Below are 24,093 nucleotides of genomic sequence, written 5' to 3'. Positions count from 1 at the left end.
GGGTGACGTGTGTCCAAAAATAGTTTCTTTTTCTCCCTTATGTATTGGCACATTCCTTTTTATTTATTCATTTTATTCTTTTCTTCTAAATACTGGTAGAGAAATTTAATTTGGTAGAGAAAAATCTAAGTTGGTAAAGAAATTTACCTAAATGCATCATGTGTGATAGCCTGGGATAATTTTGAATAAGATTTATTAAAATGTTAGTAAGCAGCACCACAAGAAAAAAAAAGTTGGTGTGTGATGCTTGCAATATGTTACTCGGAATCAACTTAAAATGCATAAATCCACTCCCCCAAGCGTCCGTAGATCTACATGAGTCAGATAGTAACTGCAATCAAAATAATCCTGTTATGTAATTCATTCTATGATGGGGTCATAATATTCGTGAGAGTCTGAAGTAAATCACTGTGTTCATTCTAACTATGACTTTAAAAAACTATACATCATGGATCTCTTATACCTCAAGTTATTTCCACTCACAGTCCAGTAATTAAGAACAATTTTTTTCTTTTAAAAATTAAAAACCATGTCTTCTACTAAAATGCCCAACTGGACAAGTTAAAATGACAGCTGACTGCATATTAAAAAATACATTAAAATACCGTGCATGTGGATCAGGAAAGAACAAGCAGAACACTGTATTTTTTTCTTCCTTGACTGGCTGTGCCAGCGCTGTATTTGGATTCTTGCGTTTGTTCTTATCTGGGGTCATGTTGGCACAGGCATGAGTATTCTGAATTTTTCAAGGATGTGTGTGTGCGCGTTTGTGCGCGCGTTTGTGTGTGTGTGTGTGTGTGTGTGTGTGTGTGGCTGTTACTGCTGAGGTTGTTGGCACACATTTGTCTTAATGAAGAACTTCTGATAAGCGGTAAAAATTTCACAACATACAGACACTTGATAACAACAGCATGTTTTCCTCGGGAAAAGCAACTGGCTACAGCAAGCAGCTGATGTTTAGGTTCTGTTTATCCTGTACGAAATAAGTTGGGGGGCCCTGGAGAGATGCTATGAAGACTCCCAGAGTTTTCTAGATAGTTTCTGGGATGGCCAGTTTGGACATACCAAGCTAGCATATTGATTATTGAGTTTTTAGCTATTTAGTTTGATGTTTCAAAGCATATTCTGCTCCAAATTTTAATTCACTCTAAATTGCTAATACCAACATAAATTGATGAAGGAATTTCTGGCGCTAAACTAGAAGAAATGTTTTCCCCGCAGAGTTCTAGTAGGAAATGAGATAATGAATCTGGTATGGTGTTTTCCACATCAATGGTTCTTTCAAGTGGTCACTCACATGTCTGTTGATTGATTGTTATTTCTTCAAGAAGATCAAAGAAGTATTAAAAATGAATTATGGAGTTCAGTTTAAACCTCAAGCACATGGAGTTTCACTCATTTAGAGCAAATGTGCTTCTTCCTGAAATCTTATTTTGGTTTCTGAAAATTCTTCAGCTACCTTTAGAAACTATGTTTTCCACACTTTGATTCCAAGCAACATAAATTATAAATATGCTGTTTCATTTGCATAGCCTGACAACATACAAATAGCTCTGAATATATGCATACATGCATGGTAGTTGATAGTGGTATCAGTTCCACCTGGCGTATTGTACAGTGGCTGTGGAAAACAGGTCAGTGAGCTGGGAGACCGGCCCTGAAAACAGGCTAGGAAAATACTCCCCAAGTGTGTTATCTGTGGCCCCACCAACCTGGCCAACAGGTCACCTCTGGGTCCCAGCCTACAAGAACTTTCCCACTGTTTGCAGAGCCTGGCACAAGACTCCCAGGACGCCCCTGCACTCCTAGGGATCTCTTAACTCTCATTGAACTAAAAAACAAAACAAAACCTCAAGTAAACAAATAATTTTATCAAACAGGCTGTTTAAAACCATTTTCCTTCATCTGCTGGACCGCAGGAGAAAGAAGAGTAGAGATAGCCAGAGCCTATTGGATCCCCAAACCCCCATTCTCACACACGGGGCTCCTGAATTCTCAGCCCTCAAAAAACAACTCTTGCAGCAAAGTTTGTTACTTGTATTGATACAAGAGAAAAGACTCCACACTCCCTTCTTTTTGCTCCGATACCCTTAATCCCATCTGGCAAACCTGTTGGCAGATGACAGCCTTGATTACTTTTTTTTTTCAGTGCTGGGGATTGAACCCAGGGTAATGAGCCCAGGTAAATGTTCTTCCGCTGAGCCACATCCATAGCCTGACAAACGATTTATAAGTTTTGTTTGGGTAATAGCACAGAAACTTCAGCTTTACCTTCTACTCTCGCTCGGGCTACCTACATACTTGGCTGTTGACTGATCACAGAGTTAACAGCAGCTCAGACCTGAGCCCTGCACATGAACTGGGAAGTTCGGGCTCATTCACATCCAAGGGGAAGAGTTCAGCTCCCTCGGCCCACAGCAGCAAGATTCCCTTCCTCTTGTTGCTGTTCACGTTGGCCACCAGCTCCCAGGAAGCAGGCTGGGAAGCTGCTGGGCACCATCAGCCATGGAAAGTGGATGCCCGACTCTGAAAGCTCTAGCAAAATCAGGGAGACGCGCCCCCCCCCCCGCCCAGAGAGGAGACACCCCCTCCCCCAGAACCATTTCTGCGGAAATCTTGGTCTCCCCACTGTTCTGCTCTTCTGTCCTTCACTCACCAAAATGCCTCACAGATCCCCCTAAAAGTGATTGTGTTTTATGTAACAGAGACTTCTACAGAAGATGGTCATGAATTTACATATATATTTTGGGATAGTCTTTTTTCAGAGTCTTTGAAATACTTCCAGCTACCAGAGTTGTTGATTCTCACAAGCCCATTGCAGCATGAGTTTTAAGCTTGGGGAATGAGTCCCCATCTGAAGAGTGAGAGGTGCTGGGGGAAAGAGGAAGCCAAAGGCCCTGAAATGGATGTGGGCCTTGAACCTTATCCCAAGTAGATGCCACAGTTCTTGTTGTTCAGGCCCCCCCCAAAACACCCTGAGGAATAAAGGAACTATGGAAGCAAAGCCCAAATGCCATATATGATGCCAAGGACCCCCTCACCCCCAGGAAGACAATGGGAATTGCTGTCGTCTTATGCTGCATGGGCCTCTGGGAACAGAACATTGTCCTACTGTGTGCTTCTGGAAGATGCTCCCATTGTCCACACTTCAGGGGGCTTCCTGGGAGAAGGGCTATTTCCTGTCGCAGGCATAGACGCCAGACCATCTGCAAATCTGAGAAGAGATGGTGGTCGGTGAATAGGATTTAGTTTTCTCATTCCCCCACTGCCCTACCACCACCACCACCACGCGGTGGAAACAGCCCAAGGTTAGGAATCAGGAAGTCTGGAGACTGGTTCTGCTACTTCTAGACAGTGTGGCTTTGGGCAAGTTGTTTACCCTGATGGCTGAATTTCTCATTTGTCAGATGACTTAACTGTGTGTAACCCTCAGCATTCACGCCTGAGGTGGAGAATTCTGCCCTCCTGCTGGACAGATACTGCACCTTTTGTGTGGGATTCAGGTGAGGTGGGCATGCGTGACACACCGTGGGAAGAGCGGAGAGTTACTGGAGAAGGAAAGGCAAATACACAGGGAGAGGACGAGAAGAAAAGAGACAAAAGCCAGAGGGGAAGGGAAACTGGAGAGTGTGGAGGGGAGGAGGAGCTGTTGCTGTTACAGCTATGGGGACTGTTCACAAAGAGGGAGAGCTGGGCCTCTGTGGGGTTCTTACCTTTCCCTTTAGCATCACTAGATATTTCCGTTAAATAAGCAAATTCTTTTACCAAATATTTTTTTAGAACCATTTTCTTTCATCAGCTTACAAGTGAAGTAACAGAAGTGCCTGGAAGCCTGTTAGATTCCTCTCCTGGACTCCATCCTAAACCCCAGCTATAAACACCTTTGGGACCCCACACTCCTGGCGGTGGGGGGGAACTGTTGCTCAGGAAGAGTATCATTACGTGTCAACGAATTTATTGTTTCCTGAGCTGCTTTCCAGCCTGAAGGTAGACAAAGAATTACCACGTGCTTTGATGTCATTGTCCTGGGTCATGGGTCCTAAGAGATATGATGTGCAGGTGACCAACCCTGAGAAACCCCAGGTGACAGTGCTCATGGTGACAGTGCATAAAATTCCCAGAAATCCCACTTACATTTCTGGAAGCCTCTTGAATCCAAAGGAAACCTCATAAAAAATCAGCTAAAACACTCGTGCACTTAAAAATACTTCCAACAGTTCCTGATCTTTCATCAGCAGCAAATAAAAATAAAATGGGGGGTAAAAGAATAGAGTTGAAGGAAATATCATTTCTGTCTGTGGGCAGGTAGTATTCTGCCATTGTGAGCTGACAGGTTTTAATAGTTCATGCAATTATCTGAACAAATAGTTTTCAAAACTTATCCCACCTTTTTTTTGTCCTGTAAGATTTCATTTCTTTTAGTGATCCCCAAAGTGCAGTGAAGCTCTTTTATATAGGAATTATATTTAGAAATAAAGCTAGAAAGATTCAAGAAGATTGAACCCTTCCTTTATTTAATTTTTGTTTTAGAAACTAGTCCCATCAGGTTTCATTGCATGATTTTTCTGTGTCCTCATAAAACAGAAAGCTAAATAAAGGAGAGAGAAGTAACCTTCATTGCCTCTCACAACCTGACTTCGCACCCCTCCCATTTGCAGTCCCTGCAGGAAGGTGCCCTTTGCTCACCAGCAAGGCGGTGCATGGAACTGTCATCTCCCCACGTTATGTGGGATGAAAATGAAGCAAATCCATTGGAGCACTTGCCTGGGGAGAAGTCATCCTGATGGGCTTGGAATGGCATTTCTTTATTTACTTAAATATTAATTTTTGTGGCCCTGGAGATTGAACTGAGAGTTTTTGCACTGAGCTACAGCCTCAGTCCTTTTTTAAAAAATTTTTTTATTTTTAAACTTTAAGACATAGTCTTGTTAAGATCTCTAAGTTGCCCAGGCTGGGCTTGAATTTGTGATCTTCCTGTCTCAGCCTCCCAGAATGATAGTACCACACTCAGCCGGAGTAGCATTTAGAGAAGTCCTTCACGCCCAGGTCTTTCCACATTCGTGTGGACAGAAAGGCAGGCCTGACGTCTATTCTGTGGCTCTAGGGAACACAGAACACCTGGTCCCACGCTCATAAAGATTTACTGCAGGACCAATGGCAAGAACAAATATCACCACAACCCCTCCCCCTTGCTGCACGCTCTCATGAGAGCATGGACTTTGGAAATGAGCACCGTGGGCCTAGGGTGCTTTTAGTGGGGCAACCAAAGAGGCATTCCTGTCTCTGCTGAAGGGGTAATTTCCACACTACTGAAAAGGGATTGTGATACGTACAAAGTGATAAAGCTAGTGTAGAACATTTAAAAACCTAGAAGAGAAATAGAAAGAATAAAATCACTCAGAATTACAAAATTTTAGTGTTAATCATTTTGGGCTTCTTATATGTACATTTATATTTATGGGATACATATGCATATATAATAAAAATAAAATGCCATACATGTGTTTGGTAGACCAATCTTTTAAAATTAGCCATAGAATGTGACTGTGTCCCCACTGTATTAAATAGTTATTCTTTATCAGGATTGTCTTTTTGAGAGAGGGCTTCACTGTGCAATTTAGGCTGGCTTTGAACTCACTATGTAGCCAAGCTGGCCTTGAACTCTGAGATCCTCTTGCCTTAGCCTCTTGAGTGCTGGGGTTACAGGCATGTACCACCATGCCCGGCCTACATCAGGATTTGAAGTGACTGTATGCTATTGCATTAGAGAGCACTGCTATGATTTATTTAACCAAGTCTCAGTGCTACCCATTAATCCCAATTTTCTGCTATTAAAAACAATAGTTCACAGGAGCCTTTGTAAGCAAATCTCAGCAGACCTCAGCACTAAATTATTTGGCATAAATTTGGAAACTTTGAAATGTCAGGTCACAGAGCATGCCCTAATTTGAAAAGTTTTTGACATGCAATTGTAAACATCAATTTTTAGTCTGCCCACTTTTGAAAACACTGCATATTATCTTTAAAAAACTGTTTGCCAATTTGATAAAAGAAAAATGTTGGATTCCATACCTGACACTGTAATAAAAGTTACAATTTCATGAATTTCTGTGGTTTAAACATGAATTTCTGTGATTGTTAATGAAGCTGATTTTTCACACATTTATTACCATTTATATATTTTTTTTAATTTTTACCTCTCCCTTTCCTTTTTGGCATACATGTTTATCTTTCTTTTCCTGAGCCACAAGGTCTCTTCAAATGAAACCCTTTGTTGAGATACTTGCCAATCCTTCCTGGCTTGCTGTCAGCCTGCACTGTAATTACAATGTTTTTCCATTTGCGGAGTTTTTCATTTTTGTGCAGTAGAAGCGATTGTCTCCTTTATGTTTTCTGAGCTTACCTGAGTATGATTTACTGATGATGGTCCTCATACTGTAGATGATGGTCTATAATGTGATTTATTATTATTATTAGAGGCACTGGAAATTGAACTCAGGATCTTCTCACTGAGCTACGTCCCAGTCTTTTTATTTGTTATTTTAATACAGCATCTTGCTAAGTCGCTAAGTTCCCTGGCTGGGTTTGAATTTGTAATTGTCTTCTCTCAGGCTCTGAGAGTGCTGGGATTAGAGGCATTCGGCACCATTTGTACATTATTCTGTTGATCACTGAGTGTCAGGAGTGCACTTAGATACAAGATGGGCTGGGATGGGGAAGTTGGTTTACACAGACCCTGTGGTAGTCAGCTTTCTATTGCTACAACAAATACTTGAGCTAATCAGCTTATAGAGATAAAAGGTTAATATTGGTTCACAGTTTTGAAAGTGAAGTCCATGGTTGGTTTGCCCCATTGCCTTTGGGCCTGTGGCAAGACAGCACATTGTGGGGGCAGTGCATGTTAAAACTGCTCAGGAGTGAGTGGAAGGCAGAAAAGAAAAAGGAAGATGCCATAATTCCCTTCAAGGGCAACACTGACCTCCCATGAGGCCCACCTCTTCAAGTTTATCACCACTTCCAAAGCACAAAACCCAGGATCAGGATGTGGGCCTTTGGGGGCAACCCAGATCCAAACTACAGCCAGTGCCTTCTCAGGAGAGTGCAGGTCACACCAGAAAAGAGCACGCAGGAAGGGAGACACTGTTTGTGTCACCTCTGGACAATAGAGTCTGCCGCCACCTGTATTTAGAGCCTTCTCATGGGGTGAAATACAGTGTACAGTAGTAGTAGTGTAGGCGTATAGACAGGGAAGTCCTGAACTTGTCCTGGAGAAGACGAGGAGGAGGAAGAAGAAGAGGAGGAGGTAGCAGGCAGAAGAACCCCTGAAACAAGCACCGTCCCTTGCAGTAGCCGCCACTTCCTGCTGAAATTCCTTAGGAAGTAGAATCAGGATAGGTTCGCCTTTCCCCTCCTGATTTTTTTTATTGTAGTAAAATACATATGATCCAAAGCTTGTCATCTTAATCATTTTAAGAGTATAATTCACTAGAATTGAACCAGCCAGAAGTTGTACAACCACCACCACCACCCACCTTGTAACCCTCCACATCTTGTGAAACAGAAACGGAGCCCACTGAAGGCTCTGATCCCATTCCCTGCTCCTCCCAGCCACTGGCCACACCACTGCATTTTCCATTTCTTTGACTTTTGATGATGCTAGAGCATTTTGTGTAAGTGGAATCTGCATCTCTCTTTTGGTGACTGGCTCTTCTCACTTAGCACAATGTCCTCATGACTGGACTGATCGTGCATCAGCTGCAGGCTGGTGTCCCCGAACCCCCCTGACTGGGGCTCAGCCTGGGCTCCTGCCCAGAGGACCAGACCTGCAGTACCTGTCCATCCTACAGCTGTGCAGTCTTCTAAAACACTAGCAGTGGGGGTAGGGGTTGTCAAACCCATTTTAGAATACCAAGTTTGGCCCTTCTTCGAAGAAAAAAAACCAGTTTCCCAAATGCTAAAGAAAACATCTAAACAGCAGCATCTGAGTGCATAGATAACTGGAGGTCAGAATTTTTCTCTGCCAGATGGTGAAAATTGCCCTACATCTTGGAGCACTGCTAAACTAAGAGTCAAAGGTAACACTATTCCCACCTCCAGGAAACTAAACTTCCTAAATGACAGGCCCAAGGTAATAAAACAAAATAATTAAGTCTCTCTTTACAAAGTCCTTACTAACTCAGCTGAAATAAACAGTCCACGTATTAGAGTTAGAATTTCTATTATTATAAAACTGAAATGGGTTGTGACCTCTGCGGAGAATTATAAAGGACTAAATACATGTTGTTCCTTTAATATTGTTTGTGCTCATGCAAATGATGCCCTGTGACACCCACTAATGCTTAACTACTGAGTTAGAAACAAGAACACGGCAATTTCGACCACTCCAGAGTCTGCTGGCTGTTCTGTGGTTTTATGCAGTTCGTGTGTTATATACAAGAGGACTTGACCTGGAGCGCGCCCCTGGAACGGTGTAATTAGAAACACTTTCCAAGGAAATTACAGTGACAGCCGAAGGCTTGAGGGTTTCCGTGGGAGCCTGGAGCTGCAGATATTCACTGCAGTACTTGGGAGTCACAGCAGCCCTTGCTGAAAACCACTTCTGATGGTCCTGTCGCCGAGGACACGCACTGGGGACGCCCAGAGCCAGCAGTCGTGTCCATAGCAACGCATCGCTCCAGTTTGAAACTTTTCATTGCTTTGAAAGAAATTCAGTTTTCGTTCTTTCTTTCCCTTTTTCTTCCCACCGATTTCAGAGTAGGTATCAGCGTGAAAACACTCCAGGTCTAGCATTTCCTGATAGTTAATGACTAGCTGGTAAAGTGCCCTCAGCTTTACTGCCAGCCAGTCCTTAATTGCTACACCAGGAAACACTTTCCAATCAAATTATTGTTTAATCCAAACAAAAGAAAATGAACTGTTATTGCCTTCAAGAGTGATCAACTCTCCCTGAGCCTGCGTAGGAGTGGTGGAGATTTTAAGTTAAGGAGAATGTAGTTCTGGGGTTCAGGGAGGGGGTGAAGTTCTTGGAAGTCTTTCAGGGTGGGCCCACTCTGGGTGGAGTATGCTGACCGCAGGCGGTCCTACCCAGGACAGTTGCCAACACCATTCCGGTCCCTCGGTCGCTCAGTGCAGCCCTGTACCATTAAGCCCGGCGCTCCAAAGCCTTCTGCAGGAGAGCGTGAGAGGGAAAGGCAGCTTCGCTGAGCAGCGGGCACACGAAGTCTGCAAGCACAGTCAGCCAAGCTCCCGAGTCCTGACGATGTGCAGTGAAACCAGTAATGCCACCGCCAGGAGAGCACAGTCATCGCCGTCTCACAGATAGGGAAAATGACACTCAGATAGGTTGACCTGGCTGAGACCCACTATCCCACCACACAGCAGAGCCGGAACTTGACTCTTAGTCTCTCTAGCATGGCCTAGAAATTACCATAAAAATCGGTATAATGTATGCTTTATGATCTTCCCTGTCTTCATGTGTAAAATCCAGTGACATTATATACAGCCATGTTATTATACATCCCATCCACATAACACACCAACTCCTACCCCCTACCCCCCAGCCCCTGGAAGCCACTCTTCTCCTTTCTGCCACTGGTAGTGTGATAACCCCAGGTGCCTCATAGAGGGGGAATCACATAGCATTTGTGATTTTGAGGTTTATTCCACATAGCACCACGAATGTCCATGTGCCTTGCAGCATGTGTCAGAATCTCCTTCCCTTGGAAGGCTGGCTGGTGTAGATGCTCCTTATTTAACCACCCAATTAAGGTCCTGCGACTGGGTTGTTAAATGAATTGCTTCCTGCATGAGGAACTGTGTATACATTCAGAGCACAGAAATGGTCAAAGGAAACTCCAACTTGATGACTTTGCTTTTATTTGTGTAATTCTTAAACGCAGCACTGTAATGTATAACTGAATATATAACTACAGCCCGGTACTATCCAGCACAATCAGCACAAATTATAGTACTGTATAAACAAGAGGGACTGCACAAAAAAAGAACTGAGGTTCTATAAACAAAATGAACAGAACTAAACACATAAAAGACCGTCCTAAAACTGAACAGCATACCTCACTTGTAAGTACAAACATTTGTTAGGTAGGTTGTTAAACGAAAATTTCTGTGTTGTAGTGTATGTATGCATTGCACCTTGTTTCTCTGCTCATCCATGGGTGGATATTCCAGTTGCTTCCACTCTTGAGCTTTGATGGAGAACTCCCTTGTGGTTAAGTCTCCAACCCTGAGCCTCCCTGGCCCTTGGACAGGGTGCTCTTAGAGGACAGTGCACAGCCATGACTGCCTGTAGCCCATTAGCCCACACCACTGCGTGGGTCACAGACCTCATGCAAGACAGCCAAGGTGGACTCCCCAGTCACATGATGACATCTCTGAGGAGGACTTCCGATGCTTAGCACAGGCTCCTGCAAGTCAGCACTGCTGTCTCAGGCTGCGATGCAGCTCAGCAGTGGTGCACCTGCTTAGTGTGCATGAGGCTCTGGGTTCAACTCCTGCACCAAAACAAAACAGAAAAACTCTTCTGCTCTGACTGAACCCCTGGGTTCCACACTCAGACTATGGCCCATTGTGGGGCTGATGTCTGATCTGCCAGGTCCTCAGCAAGGTTAGTTCAAGGGGTGTTCCAGGCCCAGCAGGTACCACTCCTAATGGGATCTGTGGGCACATGAGGAGCATGTGGCTTGTCATGACTGATATTTAGCCTGTGAGATCAGGGACCTGGGGTGACCTACAATGTGTGAGGCAGTCACTTACCCATGGAAAAGGATGGTCCTGTCTCCTGAACTCTATTCAAAAGGGGTCGACACTAAAGTGGACCCCCTGAGTCCTGGGACCTCAGCGCTGCCAGCCTTTCCAGACTGGCCTCCCTTCCATCCCCTGGTCCTGAGGTCCCATTTCAAATGCATCTATTTAGGAGGCCTCCCCTAAGTCCCAGGAGCACTGTCATTCCTTAGGTGGGATCCTGGGGGCAACATGTTCATTGTTTTTCTTTTGAGTACCTACTACATGCCTGGCACCAGGCTCAACTAAGTCTTTAGGATGAATAATTCAGGGTCCTTGTCCTCAAGGGATCTGCAGGGTAGAGACTGGTTGCTTTGCCATGTGACATGTGCAAAGGGCCAAGTGACTTTGCCTCTGGACTCTGGGAAGCTTTATTGGGAAGAGAGTGTTTAAACTGCGGTATAAAGTGGGGGTGGAGAGAGAATCAAGCAATGCAATGTGCAGAGACACAGCTGGAGATGATTCTGTAGCTTTGTCCAGGCAGGTGAATCCTGGGAGGCAAGCAGAACCGGTCCTGATAGCTACCATGTTATACTGGAGGGTGAGGGCCCCATGTGACCCTGGGGTTCATGGAACGTTGCTTTGAAGTCTCTGCCTGGGGCCTGGACACTCCTCAGCCTCCTGACCTTGCCAAGGGTGCAGGTCCCTCCAGCTCCTCCCCTGGGAACTGTTCCTTTCTCACAGAGGACAAGAACTCGCATTTGTGGAACAGCTACTTGATGTGCCAAACTCTCTGCACCATTCTGTTTGCTTCAGAAAGGGTGTCCTTGCTGGGATGGCCAGAGACAAAGTCCCAGGACAAATGTGACGGCCTTTCTAGAATGTTAATTTCAGGAAAGTTAATTGGTGTAAATGGTAAGTAGTTTGAAGCATTATTTTCACATCAAATCAATTGTGGGTGTATAATGGAACAGAATGCTAAATGAACACATTTTTTTTCTTAATTTGTTATTTGAAAAGGTAGAACCCATGGTCCAAAATTCAAAAGGACATAAAAGAATTGAGAATGGAAACTAGTCTCCAATACCTCTCCAAGGTAACCCTGTGGTGACAGACTTATGCCTGCATACCACAGCCGGCTGTTTGTATCATTAAAAGCTCTAAAAGGTTCATCATTGCTGGTTAGGTACCACTTTTATTTCTCAGGACTCCTGAAAGAGACATTCTATCCCCAATAAATAAGTAAACACCTATGTATGCAGGATTTTTTAAAAGTGTAAATGCTAGCATATATTTTATATATATATTATATTTTATATTTATTTTTATTATATTACATTTTATGCTAGCAAAAAATATACACTACTCTGCAGCTTGCTATTTTTAGAAAACACATCATGGAGATCTTTCCATAACACATTCAGGAAAGCTTTCCCAATTGTGAAAGAGCTGTACCATGTGTTGTTTGTATGGCTGTCCCAGACCTTGTTAGCAGCTCTGTGATAGTCGCTTCCAACACTTTCCAATTACTGAAAACATTATGACAAATACAATCCTGGGACTGTCCCCCTCAGTACGTGTACTAGTACGTCTGTAGAGTACACACCGGGTGCATCACAAGGTACACTGCATGGTGCAGTCACTGTCCAAAAAGCTCTTTCAGTCTGCACACCCGCAGTGTATTTCCTTGTCTCTTAGGCAACACACAGTTCGCAGCAGTGTGTTCTCACACTTCCTGACTTCTGCCAGTCTGATCTGTGATGAGTTGTTTCTCCTCAGTCTTTGCTTGCTTGTCCTGTACTGTGAGAGAGGGTGGATACTGCAGGGAGTGGCTGAGCTGGAGGTCAATCACAACTCAAGGCTAAAGCAAGACCAGTCCAAGAACATGAAGAGCCTGAGGCAAGCCAGACAGACAAGCTGCTGGGAGCATCCTTTCTCTCATTCAGCTTCTCACCGATTGTATAAGTAAACACCCTGCACTTGTTAGGCAGTTCCTTTTCTCCCATCAGAGAGACCCCAGATTTCTACTCTTGTCTTCATTTCTCCAGCTTCCACTGTTCGCCCTCTGGGAATTCAAGAGCTGGGACAGATGCAGCATTTTGGCACCCAATGGGGACTTGGGGTATGAAGAAACTTGTCATATAGCACGTGAGAGGATACCTTGGTGTGCATGCACAAAGGAAACAGGCTTACAAGAGCAAAAGACCAAACATGTTCAAGAGAAGCACAGGGGACAGAGATGTACTGATATCACCAATATTGAGTCCATCAGGTTTGGTAAAGCATGGGGCAGACAGGTTCTTGCAAACTACAGCAATATATAGAAATTTTTGCTGTATTATTGACACCAAAGCGTTCAGATGTAAGATTTCTCAATTGATGAAATGTCTCACCTTCATGTAAGAGACATGTCCCTGGTTCTCGGAACAAGAAACTGTAACCCTGATATACGCAAGTGTACAGGGTAACAATTGTGCACCGGATGCACTGCTGAGAGGTCTGAGCATATTTCTGATTTACCTTTTCTTTACTCCTTGATCAGGGAGTGTCTTGATGACCATATGCCTGTTGAGACAACCACAGAGGATTCAGTTCCAAGTACTATCTTAAAACTAAGCCTCAAGCAAAAAAGGATAGTGGAGAAACAGCTCCTCCCTCCCCATAGAACCAGAATCCTGTAGCTTTGCTCAATCAGATAAGGAAGGAGCTGCGGGAGGCAGGTAGGACCTTTCCTCACTGGAGGAATGTTTCACTGCAACTTCCGTCTCACAGCAACCCAAATAAGACCAACAACCTGAACTGCGCCACAAGCAGCTACTTCCACTTTCTCAGTTCAGAAAAGTTTTGCTATAATACAGGTTGAAATTTCTACCTTTCATGAAGTAGTCATCCTTTTTCTCTCCCTTGCAGTTGTCACTAAAAGAAGCCAGGTGGGTGGGAGAATCCTTAGAGGGTTTTCAACATATCTACCCTGTTGCTGAAGCCCAAGATGCCAATAATCCAGAACAAGTTATATGTCTTCATGAAGCTGTACCCTTTAAGATCTTGAAAGAACCAAAGTGAGCAACTTCTCCCTATGGCCCCACAGCCCCTTTAACCTTAGGTTTTATAGAACTTAAAGGGCAACCAGTTACGGCTCCTACTGATTGGAAAGGAATGGCTAAAGTATGTTTAGGTCCAGGGGACTATTTATTGTGGAAAAGAATTTTTTTTTTAATTTGTGCACAGATTGGGCTGCCTGCAATGCCACTCACAATGTGACCATTACAAAAGACATATTAACCAAAGAAGGCACCTTTGCTGCCACAAATAATCAACTGACTTTTGAATTGCAAGCATACAAACAAATTAAAATAGCTGCCACAGGGCTTGGAGGAAACTTCAAAGTGTGAGACATTCCTTGATCTGACCTTTATTCACCCCTGATGAACATTTTCAGGATTCTGTGGTACATTTTTTGCAGACCAGTGGAAAATTATCAACAACACAGCAGCTGACAAGTTAATTGCTATTAACTTTTTAAATCATACTAGGGATGAAACTACAGCAGTAAAAGGACAATTCAATCAGATAAAAGAAAAGAAGCTAGGAAAGGTCCTTTGGAAAGATTCTCAGACTGGACAATGGAAGGGACCCATCCTGGTACCCATATGGGGCTTGGGTATGCTTGTATCTTTCCAGAGAATGCTGTTTGGCCTATCAGGGTGCTGTCCAGCTGTATCATGGACCCAGAGCTAGAGAAGGAGTTGGTTCCACCTTTCAAGAAGCTGATGCTCAGTCCTGTGACAATGATATCTTGGAGATCGCACCACAGCTGATAGATGAGGATGGGACTAGATCCAACCTGGGGCCAAGTAAAGAAATTGACCCAGGATGCCAAGGAGATGGTAACCAAAAGTGGGAAAAGGAGGTCTGAATTAGTGACAGGGTGTGGAGATAATTGGGCTGGGGGCTACGTGAAAGAAATGGAGTGATAGTTGTCAGTATTCTTAAGGCAAAATAAAATAAAATAAAAAATATACATATATATTAGATAAGAGATTCTTGTTCCTTCCAAATTTTTCTTGTGAGAGATCTCTGTTAATTGACCTACAAAAAATTCTGACTAGTCTATTTATAATTACAAACTTCTAAAATTATAAGTTATCATAATTTGGACTAAAATATATTTGAGTACAGATTTTATAAGCACACTGTTTGTTCAATCTCTAAACAGCTGTTTTATTTGAGTTCAATAAATTTTTTTTGAATTTTTGGATTCAGCTTATAGAAAAATGTCATTAAAATTAAAGATGTGCTTCCAGTTGGTCAAAAAGATGATAAACTGGTCAAATAATGTAATGCATATTATTGGTTATGTATATGATTTGAAAGTCTCTCTTTTGGGAGAGGGAACCAGGGATCAAATTCATGACCTCATGCTTACCAGGCAGCTTAGGCCACTGAGCTAAATCCCCAGCTCTTGAAAGTCTCTTTTTGTTAAAAAATAATGTGTTGAGTGTTGTGATCAGGTTCTCATAAGTCATAAAAAAAATGTGACAATAATTAAACAAAAGTCTCTTAGGCTGGGGAGAAACTATTGGATAGGACTCCAGTTGATGAATTAAAAAGAAACTACCTAGAAACAATTGTCCCGTCCTTATTCATTAATAGGAAGCCTCAACGATCACCATAGCCTTATGGGAGACACTTTAATAAATATTGCTTAAAATATATTATTGTGATATGTTTACATTGGTCATAACCATAAATTTTCTAGAAATAAAACCATAAGGTTTTCTAGTTAAAGATGCTCTGGTACAAAACTAAGAAACAAAAGTTTTCATATGGCTATGATTGTTATTAATCTCATAGTATATCAAATGTATTCATGCCTTCAGATATACAGGTCTTCTGAAAGGTAAAACAGGGACTGTTTAGGGTGACAGTCTTTTCTTTCAGGTTCAGACGTCTTCCTTTCTCTTTTGCTCCAGCTTTTTGTGGTAGAAGGTTCATGTCAAACCAACATGAGATCACCAGTCAATAATAGCAAAACCTTGTGTGATATATACACTACAGATGTGCCACTATACTTAGAGATACCTAAACAGTAAGTAGTCCACACAGTGTCACAAATTTCTTCAATAGCATTGTCCCTATTAAGGGACAAGTTAGATAAAAGCTTCTTATGTAGTGGATTGACTAAAAAGGTTATTCTATGTTAAAATGGAAATTTAAGTATGTTGTAAAAATGTCATCATGTTGTCATGCTAAAATATTATGTATGGCTTTTGATTTCAAGTTTTCTGTGTATAGGGTTAAATTACTGAACACAGGGACATGAAATCCTTGGACTGGGGATTTTTAGCCTGTATGAGTAAGTCCACTGGAGTGGAAATGGCTTGAGACAGAGGAGGCCCTCACTGAAGAAATTTCACTGGGGATGCCTGGTGGAGAAGAAAACCCTTCCACGAAAAATGTCTTCTGCAGAGTCTTCCAAACACAGCTCCAACTGACCACCCATCACTTGCAACTACAAAAAAGAAAAGGGGGAGATGTGGGAAGCTGCCAAGCTGGAGATGGATCACACAGGGCCAACCTGGGAACATGGCATGCCCAATGCAAACCGGACAAACTAGCCATTAGACAGGTCCTTTCTCTCATTAGAAGAGGGGTTTCGCCTGTTATCTACCTCCTGATGATTGTATAAATAAATGCACTGCAGTCACTGGGCAGTTCTTTTTCTCCCATCAGGAGAGAAGGCGTCCCCTGACCTCAGCTTTCTGCGTTCCGACTCTCACCTCCCCTTCTCTATCTGACATCGCCCTCCCTCTGGGAGGGACACAGCAGAATCTCTCTCTATGCTGCAGAGTCCTTTCCATTTCTTTTTCTCGGAACTGTTTATTCATATCATTTGCCCATCTTTGTATTGTGCTGTTGCCTTTTTTCTTATCAATATTTAGGACTTTTTTAAATATTAAAGAAAGGGGAGCTGCAATGTAGTTCAGTAGTAGAATGTTTCCTTGCGTACTTGAAGCCCTGAATTTGATCCTCAGCACACACAATTATGAAACGTGTAGTTTGTGAGTTACAACTATTTCCCTCCAGTTTGCTTGCTTTTGATTTTGCCTCCCCAAAGTCACTTGCATTTTTTTAGTTGAATCTTATTTTTTTGCCTCTTTATGGATTTTTGTCATCCTTAGAAAGGCTGCTCTTCAACCTGAAGTGATTATAAATAGTCTCTCACTAATTCATTCCATTGAAAGTTTACTGAGCTCTGACTCTGGATCAAGCACTACTTCAGGTCCTGGTGTTTAAGGGTTGAACAAAACAAAACTTTGCAGAGTTCTTCTGTGAAGGTTTTTCTATGGCACTTTCTCAGCATGCTTTCATGATTTTGTTTTTTGCATTTAAATCTTTTAGCCATTGGGAATTTAGTTTGACATACAATCTTAGAGGTTCCCTTCCCCCAGCCAACAACCCAGTTGCCCCAACACCTTTGAGTGAAGAATCGATTGCCTTTGTGCTGAGTGGAGATGTCAGTTTCATCCTATGCCAAATTCCCATAGCTCATTCATTTGTAAGCTTAAAAGAAGACCTGAAACCGTCCTGCCTCAAGCTTCCAGGAGAGATCCCGCAGGCTGCCAGTGTGTTCTCCTCTGTCCTTGGAGGGAAGTCTGAGTATTACTGACACTTTTTTGTCCTTTTTAATCATCAAGTAATTGCCTACAAGGCAGACGGCGCGGCTCTACTTTGCAAGTGAGGGAATTACCTGGAGAAGTCCAGAGCGTGGCCTGTAGTCTTGGTGGCGCGCTCTGCTCACCTCTTGTTTTCTGGGAACTGCTGCTTCCCTGAGAGTGAGACGTCGTAGGCAGCTATCCAGTCCAGGATCTGTTTGCAAAAGCTTATCCAAGGCTTCCTTTATTATATATCAACATGGAAGAGTAGAGGGACAGCCTCTGTAAGTTACAATGGTGACAACCTGAAATTGTAAGGGTGACAGTGTGCCAGGGCCCACACTTTGATTCCCAGGGACCAAATAAGCAGAGAATCTTAATCTGCAGAGACGATGCAGACTGAGTTAAGCATTCAGAGAAAGATGGGGCAAGAAAAGGAACCACCAGGTGTTCATGACTGTAGGCTCCTCAAAGCCCCCCATCCTGAGAATCAGTTCTCCCTAAGCTTTGATTTGGGTTCTGTCACCTGCAATCAAAGGGGTAGGGTGGGACTAGCCTTGGCACGGCTTCTGTCCAAAGACTTCTGCTGGATCCACATCAAAGGGGACCAGATGCCGAGTCGCCTCTGACTCATGTGTCAGAGGGCAAATGGGGCACAGAAGTCTGCTCTTACCACAGGGAACATGTCCCTAAACCACAGCTGGGGCTTCTTCCTAGACACATGCAAGCGCATGCACACACACACACACACACACACACACACACACACACATTTGATAGCATTTCATTGTATATTAGGCACAGTAAGAGATGGACTACATTATTACTGATACAACAGACCAATTATAACAATATATTGCAGTACAAGTTATGTGAATGCACCCTCTTGAAGCCCCAAGACAGATATTAGTCTTTTGGGACTGTCGTTGACCGTGTGTAAGGGGGAATACTGTTTGAGATTTTGGCCAGGGTGCCAGGCTCCAGGGACCAATGTCTTCAGTTAACCATGGATTGAAGCCATGTGTCAACCAACTGGACAGCTGGTCCAATACAAACTCAAAGCCTGCTTCTCTTTCCATTGTTAAAGACAGGTGAAACTGTGATTTATAAAAAAGAATCTTAGCTGCTTCATCCAGCCGCTGTGTGAGGGTGTCGGAGGGGAACTCAGGCTGACCCTTAGCCAACATTAGCGTTTTACCCGCAGATAGGTTCTCCCTTCTCGAGACACTGCTGTTTCCCCCAGGAGTTATGCCTGCCCACCAGGCTGAGCTCTGATGACAGTTTTTCCTCATGGTGTCCAGGCCCTTGACCTTTGTTTTCCATTCCTACTGCCAAGTCTAACTTTTCTTTGCCTGGGGCCTGAATTACTGTCGTGAAGTCTGAATGTTAATGCCCCTCCGCGCTCCTTTGGACCATCCATTATGCACAGGCCCAAGATGATGTTCTTATGATTTGGCTTTCAGCAAACCGATTTCTTGTTTTAAAAAAAAATCACAAGAAAAAAAGAAAAAAATCATAAGACTATGTAGTTATTTCTCCTTAGGCAAAAAGAAGCAAGTGAAAGCCACCATATTGCCATTAGTTAGTGATTCAGTGTTGTACAACATCTACATCCCTGTATCTTTTAAATGTATATTAGTATTTAAAACAGTTCTATTCCTTTATATTTTTGTAAACTTGAGGTATTATAACCAACCTAGTTTCTATTCTGTTTTGTTCGGTTAGCATTGTTTCTAGAACTTTTTTCACATTATCAAAAGAGCTTGGTAAAGATCTTTTCAGTGGAAGCACAATATCCCATTGTTGGAGTGAAACATAATTTACTTATTTTTCCATGTCACATTTTTTAAGCTTTATTTTAAACAATGCTGGAATGAACACTTTTGGATATAAATCTTTGTTCTAGTTTCTCAATTGTGCCTTGCAATCATTACAGCAACCACATTTTTTGAGTACTTACCATGTTCTAAACACTTGTTTTTAGATGCCTGCAGTGAATTCTCCTAACAATGTTCCTAAGGAGATAACATCATTCCCATTTCAGAGATGACAAAACTGAAGCCCAGATAAGCAGAGGAATGTGCTTGATACCCTACAACCATGACAGTGCACACTGCTAGTGCATTTTCTGCTGCCAATGACATAATGTCCCAGATCAGGTAAGTTACAAAGTTTATTTGGGCTCCAAGGTCACTGTACTTGGTGTCTCGAGGCTACTGCTGAGGGCAGCTCATGGCAGGAGAAGGGGTTTTTCTCCTTATTTATATATATTTTTTTAATTTTTTGAGACACAATCTCACTATATAGCCAGGCTGGCCCCGAACTCAATGACAATCCTCCTGCCTCAGCTGAGATTTACAGATGTGTCCCACCATGCCCAGCTTCTCCCCCTTACAAGGCCACCAGAGTCAGTTGTCCACTCTAGTGATCTTACCTTCTGAAAGCCCATCTCTGAGCCCCAAAGTCGGTTAAGTTTTCTACCCCCGTATCTCCTCACAGTGGGGGTTAAATCCCAACACACCATGCTCCAGCCACAGCAGGGGCAGAAATGGACCCAGGCTCAGGCTTACTCGGGAGCTCATTCACCGAGTCACACTCATTTTAATTAAGTCTCCGATACACATTTCCAAATGTCTCCTGGAGAGGCTGTTCTGATTTGTGCTTCACCAACAACGTAAGAGTGACCTCCACACTTTCTTTTCTTTCCTTCGAATGGCTGCTAACCACCTTCTCAGAACTGTGCATTTGTGCAGGCTGCCCACACCGGACAACAAAGGTCCTATGACCCAATGACTCAGTTCAGCTGAACAGCCAGTGGCAGGCAAGCAAAGCAGTAGTGCTTCCCTCAGAATCTGGCCACATCCACCCACTCTGCTGTGAGGAGGTATAGAGGAGCTCAAATGCCACACAAGCACGCCGCCATGCTGGACCCCACAGCCCGCAGGCGGACACTTCCCGGGCACAGGTCTAGCACCTGATGGTATTCATCCCTGTGCTGGGCACCCCAGCCATCTGGAAGTTGTGTTTGTGAGCTGTAATTACATGTAAAATGGTTTTTTAAAAAATTGTCTGTAAGCTGCTTGTTCATTCATGCATACCAGTATAATTTCAAAGAAAATAAAACCAGGGGTTTGCTACAATTTAAGTACAGAGAAAGAAAAACCACTGGCTTTCTTATGGCAGTATTATTTAAATTTTGTAGTTAGCTCTGGGAATGAACAGTCACCTTATGGAAGTCTGAGCCGCTCTCGGGGAAGTATTCAAAATGTATTTTCCCACCAGTTTTATGCCAGGGATCCTCTAGGGTTATCAATACCATGGGGGGGGGGGTGACACTCAAAAATGCATCCTTGGTCTCTGTTCCTTTTCCTGGGGCAGAGATCCTAAAACCCTCCCGATTTCCTGACTGATATGGGTGCTCAGAGTATGTTCTGGGTACGTTCTGTTCTAATATTTGGTCTCTGACCCCAGTTCCTGACCCACAGTTCCTCAAAGTCTTGTGATTTCCTGGGTGATAAGGGCACCCTTTGTTCAAAGGAGGCGACTCTTGATGGATAGTTTCAAGATGGGAACCAGGCACCAGAAAGGCTATGTCTCGATAAGAAGCTATTTCCCTGGGTCCTGTGAGTCATCACAGCAAATTATTGAACCAAAGGAGAAGCTCATGGCCCCGACTTGTAGCCAAGGACAGAAGCATAGATTGTCAGGGGCTCCCAAGTGACACCGGAAGTGGTGGGGGTAAACCTGTGAGACCGAGCCTTTGCAGGCAGGCAGTGTCTGAATTGAGCTGTCTGATTCCCAGCTCACGTGCAGAGAGCAGAGGCTGGGTTGGTTCTAGGAAAATCGCCCCCACATATTTGGTGTCAGAAGTGACTTCTTCCCATTCAGGCCACAAAGCAAGGCTTCTACTGCTTCTCTGTCAGGCAGGTCTCTGAGTAGGGACGGCCACCACTCCCGCACACCCATGTGTGCCAGGCGCTGCAGCCACACGGACAGGTACGGGCCAGCCAGGCCCAGTGGTCTAGAGCTACAGCGCCAAGCCTGTACCCTCACGGTGCACAGGAGTCCCTCTCAGAGTGCTTGCGGAACACTTCTGTCCATGTCCCCTGGGGGAACCAGATGACCCCTAGAACTGAAGAAGTCAGCACTTTCTCTCACCTCTAGCAAGGCTGTGGACGGAGAAAGCATAACTGACAACACTGTTTCTTGTCCTCCCCAGTGTGAGATTTCCATACCAAAACCTCCTCTCAGCCCGAGCTGATGAATCAGTAACACCTTTTTTATGGGACTGTTCATACAGTTCAACGGACACACCCATCGCCCGTTTTTTTCTTTCCTTTGGTTTTTCACTTAAGGAACTATGCCAGATTACAAAGGAGGAAATGATCTCCTTTCTTCCAGGCCAACAGATGTGACCACAAGGCCCTCTGGGGAAAGTCACCCGCTGGGAGAAGAGGTGAGGCACGAGGACTCCTCTGGAACATCCCATCTCCAGCTCTGGAGGCTCTTACTTGGTAGGCTGAGGGCGGCAGCAGGGCATGTTTCTGATCTGCGGGTCTGCTGCGTGTTCTGCAGCACTCAGCCTGCACTTGGATGAAACAGGCAGTAAAATAACCTCATCTGAGCCAGAGCGGGCGGTTAGAGTTTCTCAGTCTTGCCTGCATGGCAGGACCGACAAAAACTACAAAGCCTAGAACCTTGGACATCCTGGTCTTTTCTAGGTGCACCTTTTATATTTTACATTTTTCTAATAGCAGCTCCCCAGTGAATGCCAGTCACTGTGGGATACATAAATTATATTACCAGTGACCCTCACAAGTTGTTCAACCTACCTTTACAGACAAGACCATCAAGGCACAAAGCTTATAGTTTGCTGCAGTGCAAGTGGAGATCTCCTAAGGTCACGTTTTCATGGTTAAACGGGCACTGGAACCTGGGTCTGGGTCTATAGTCATATGTCCACTCCATCAGGTAGTATGTGTGATGGCCACCACATCTCTAAGCTACTTCTCAGACTTCTTGATTTACTCATTACTTTTTAATGGCACAGTCACTACTTGCAGGTTTTTTTTTTATTTTTAATCAACACCCAATGCTGTGTTAATCCAAACAGTATATGCATTTGGTGGTTATGCATATAAAACAAGTTTTCAGACTGCAAGCATAAAAGGAGCAATATAAAAGTGAAGGTGGGGAATGAATGCATCTTGAGACCATAAAGCTGTGACATAAAACAGATGCACAAACTTAAATATCACATGGTTTCTCTTACATAAGAAACTCAAAGTGGAAATAAAGAGCAAAATAAAACAGATAATAGGAAACAGAGAGATAGATCTTTTGCAAAAGGGAGGGGGACCAAGAGATGGAGGGGAGAAAGGAGAAGGAAAGGGATGAAAAAAATTAAGAAGTGTTATGTGCATGCACATAACTCCACACAAGGAAGGTGATCATTATGCCCCGCAAACAGGTACTAATAAAATTTAAAAAAAATAAAAAGAAAGTACAGGCGGGAGGAGGAACCTTGGAAGACCAAGAGGAATTATATTTCAAGTCTTAGTTCTCTGTGCCTGTAATACGTAAGGCATGTGTGCAAAATTTGTGTTGGTCAGTTTTATGTCCCTGTAACCAATGCCTGAGATATTCAGCTTATAAAGAGGAAGGCTTTACTTAGGCTCCTAGCTCTGGAGATGTCAGTTCATGATCAGCTGGTCCCATTGCTTTTGAGCTTATGGCAAGGACCCCACAACGTGGAGCTGGATGCATAGGTAGGAGCCTGAGATAGAGCAAAACCCCTTATCTCATGGCCCAGAAGCCAAAAACAGAGGAGGGGACTAGGGTGTCGCAGATTCCTACAAGGGCAGCCTCAGTGACCTAACTTCCTCCCGCCAGAGCCCACCACCTAGAGCAGTGGTGGCGAACCTAAGGCACGTGTGGTGCCTCAGGCTGTTAGTTACCATCGAAAGCTCTAAAAGGTTCGCCATCCCCGTCCCACATGTTCCACCACCTAACGGTGCTTCCCTAGGAGCAAGCCTTTGCCACACAGGCCTCTGGGGACACTGCAGATCAAAACTAGCAACTTCCTCTTCACCACTTCCCCTTCTCCAGGCTTCCTTTATCTCCCAGGTCAGCTCAGATCCTCCCCATAGCTCACCTCAGATTAAGAGCTCCTCCCCACATTCTGATGACACGCTGCTCATCTGACTCACAGTCAAAGCCAATGCTGTACTTTTCTCTAAATGTGCCCTGAGTGTGTTTTCTACTATTTTAACTATCAGGATACAAGAGTTAAGAATCACACACTTTTTTCTATCTGTCACCAAAATGGTACTGTACATGTAGAAGTTTCTCAATTATACTTGATCAAGCAAGTAATAGTAGAAAATAAAAGAATTTAGGACTTCAGGAATTAAGTAGATGAGAATGGCATAATAACTGACATTTTAAAAATAAGGTTTATAAGACACTCCTTATGCTGCCCCATCTGTGCCTCACAGAACCCACAGAGGAAATGGGCTCAGAGAGGTTAAAGCACAGGCTGAGATCCTTTCTCCAACGCTTGTTTATTTCCATTACAGTGGACTCTAAAGGATAAACTCAGGATGACAGCAGGACAGGGTCCCCGCCTGTAAAACATCCTTACCAGCAGGGGGCGCAAGAACACACATGAGTCTCCCAGTCAAACTGACCCAGCCAC

The sequence above is a fragment of the Cavia porcellus genome, unplaced genomic scaffold (genome assembly GCF_034190915.1).
Source record: "Cavia porcellus strain 051 isolate PalLab524CR breed Dunkin Hartley unplaced genomic scaffold, mCavPor4.1 scaffold_20, whole genome shotgun sequence".
Lineage (NCBI taxonomy): Eukaryota > Metazoa > Chordata > Mammalia > Rodentia > Caviidae > Cavia > Cavia porcellus.
The sequence above is the reverse complement of the archived record's forward strand: the minus strand, read 5'-3'. Positions refer to the sequence as shown.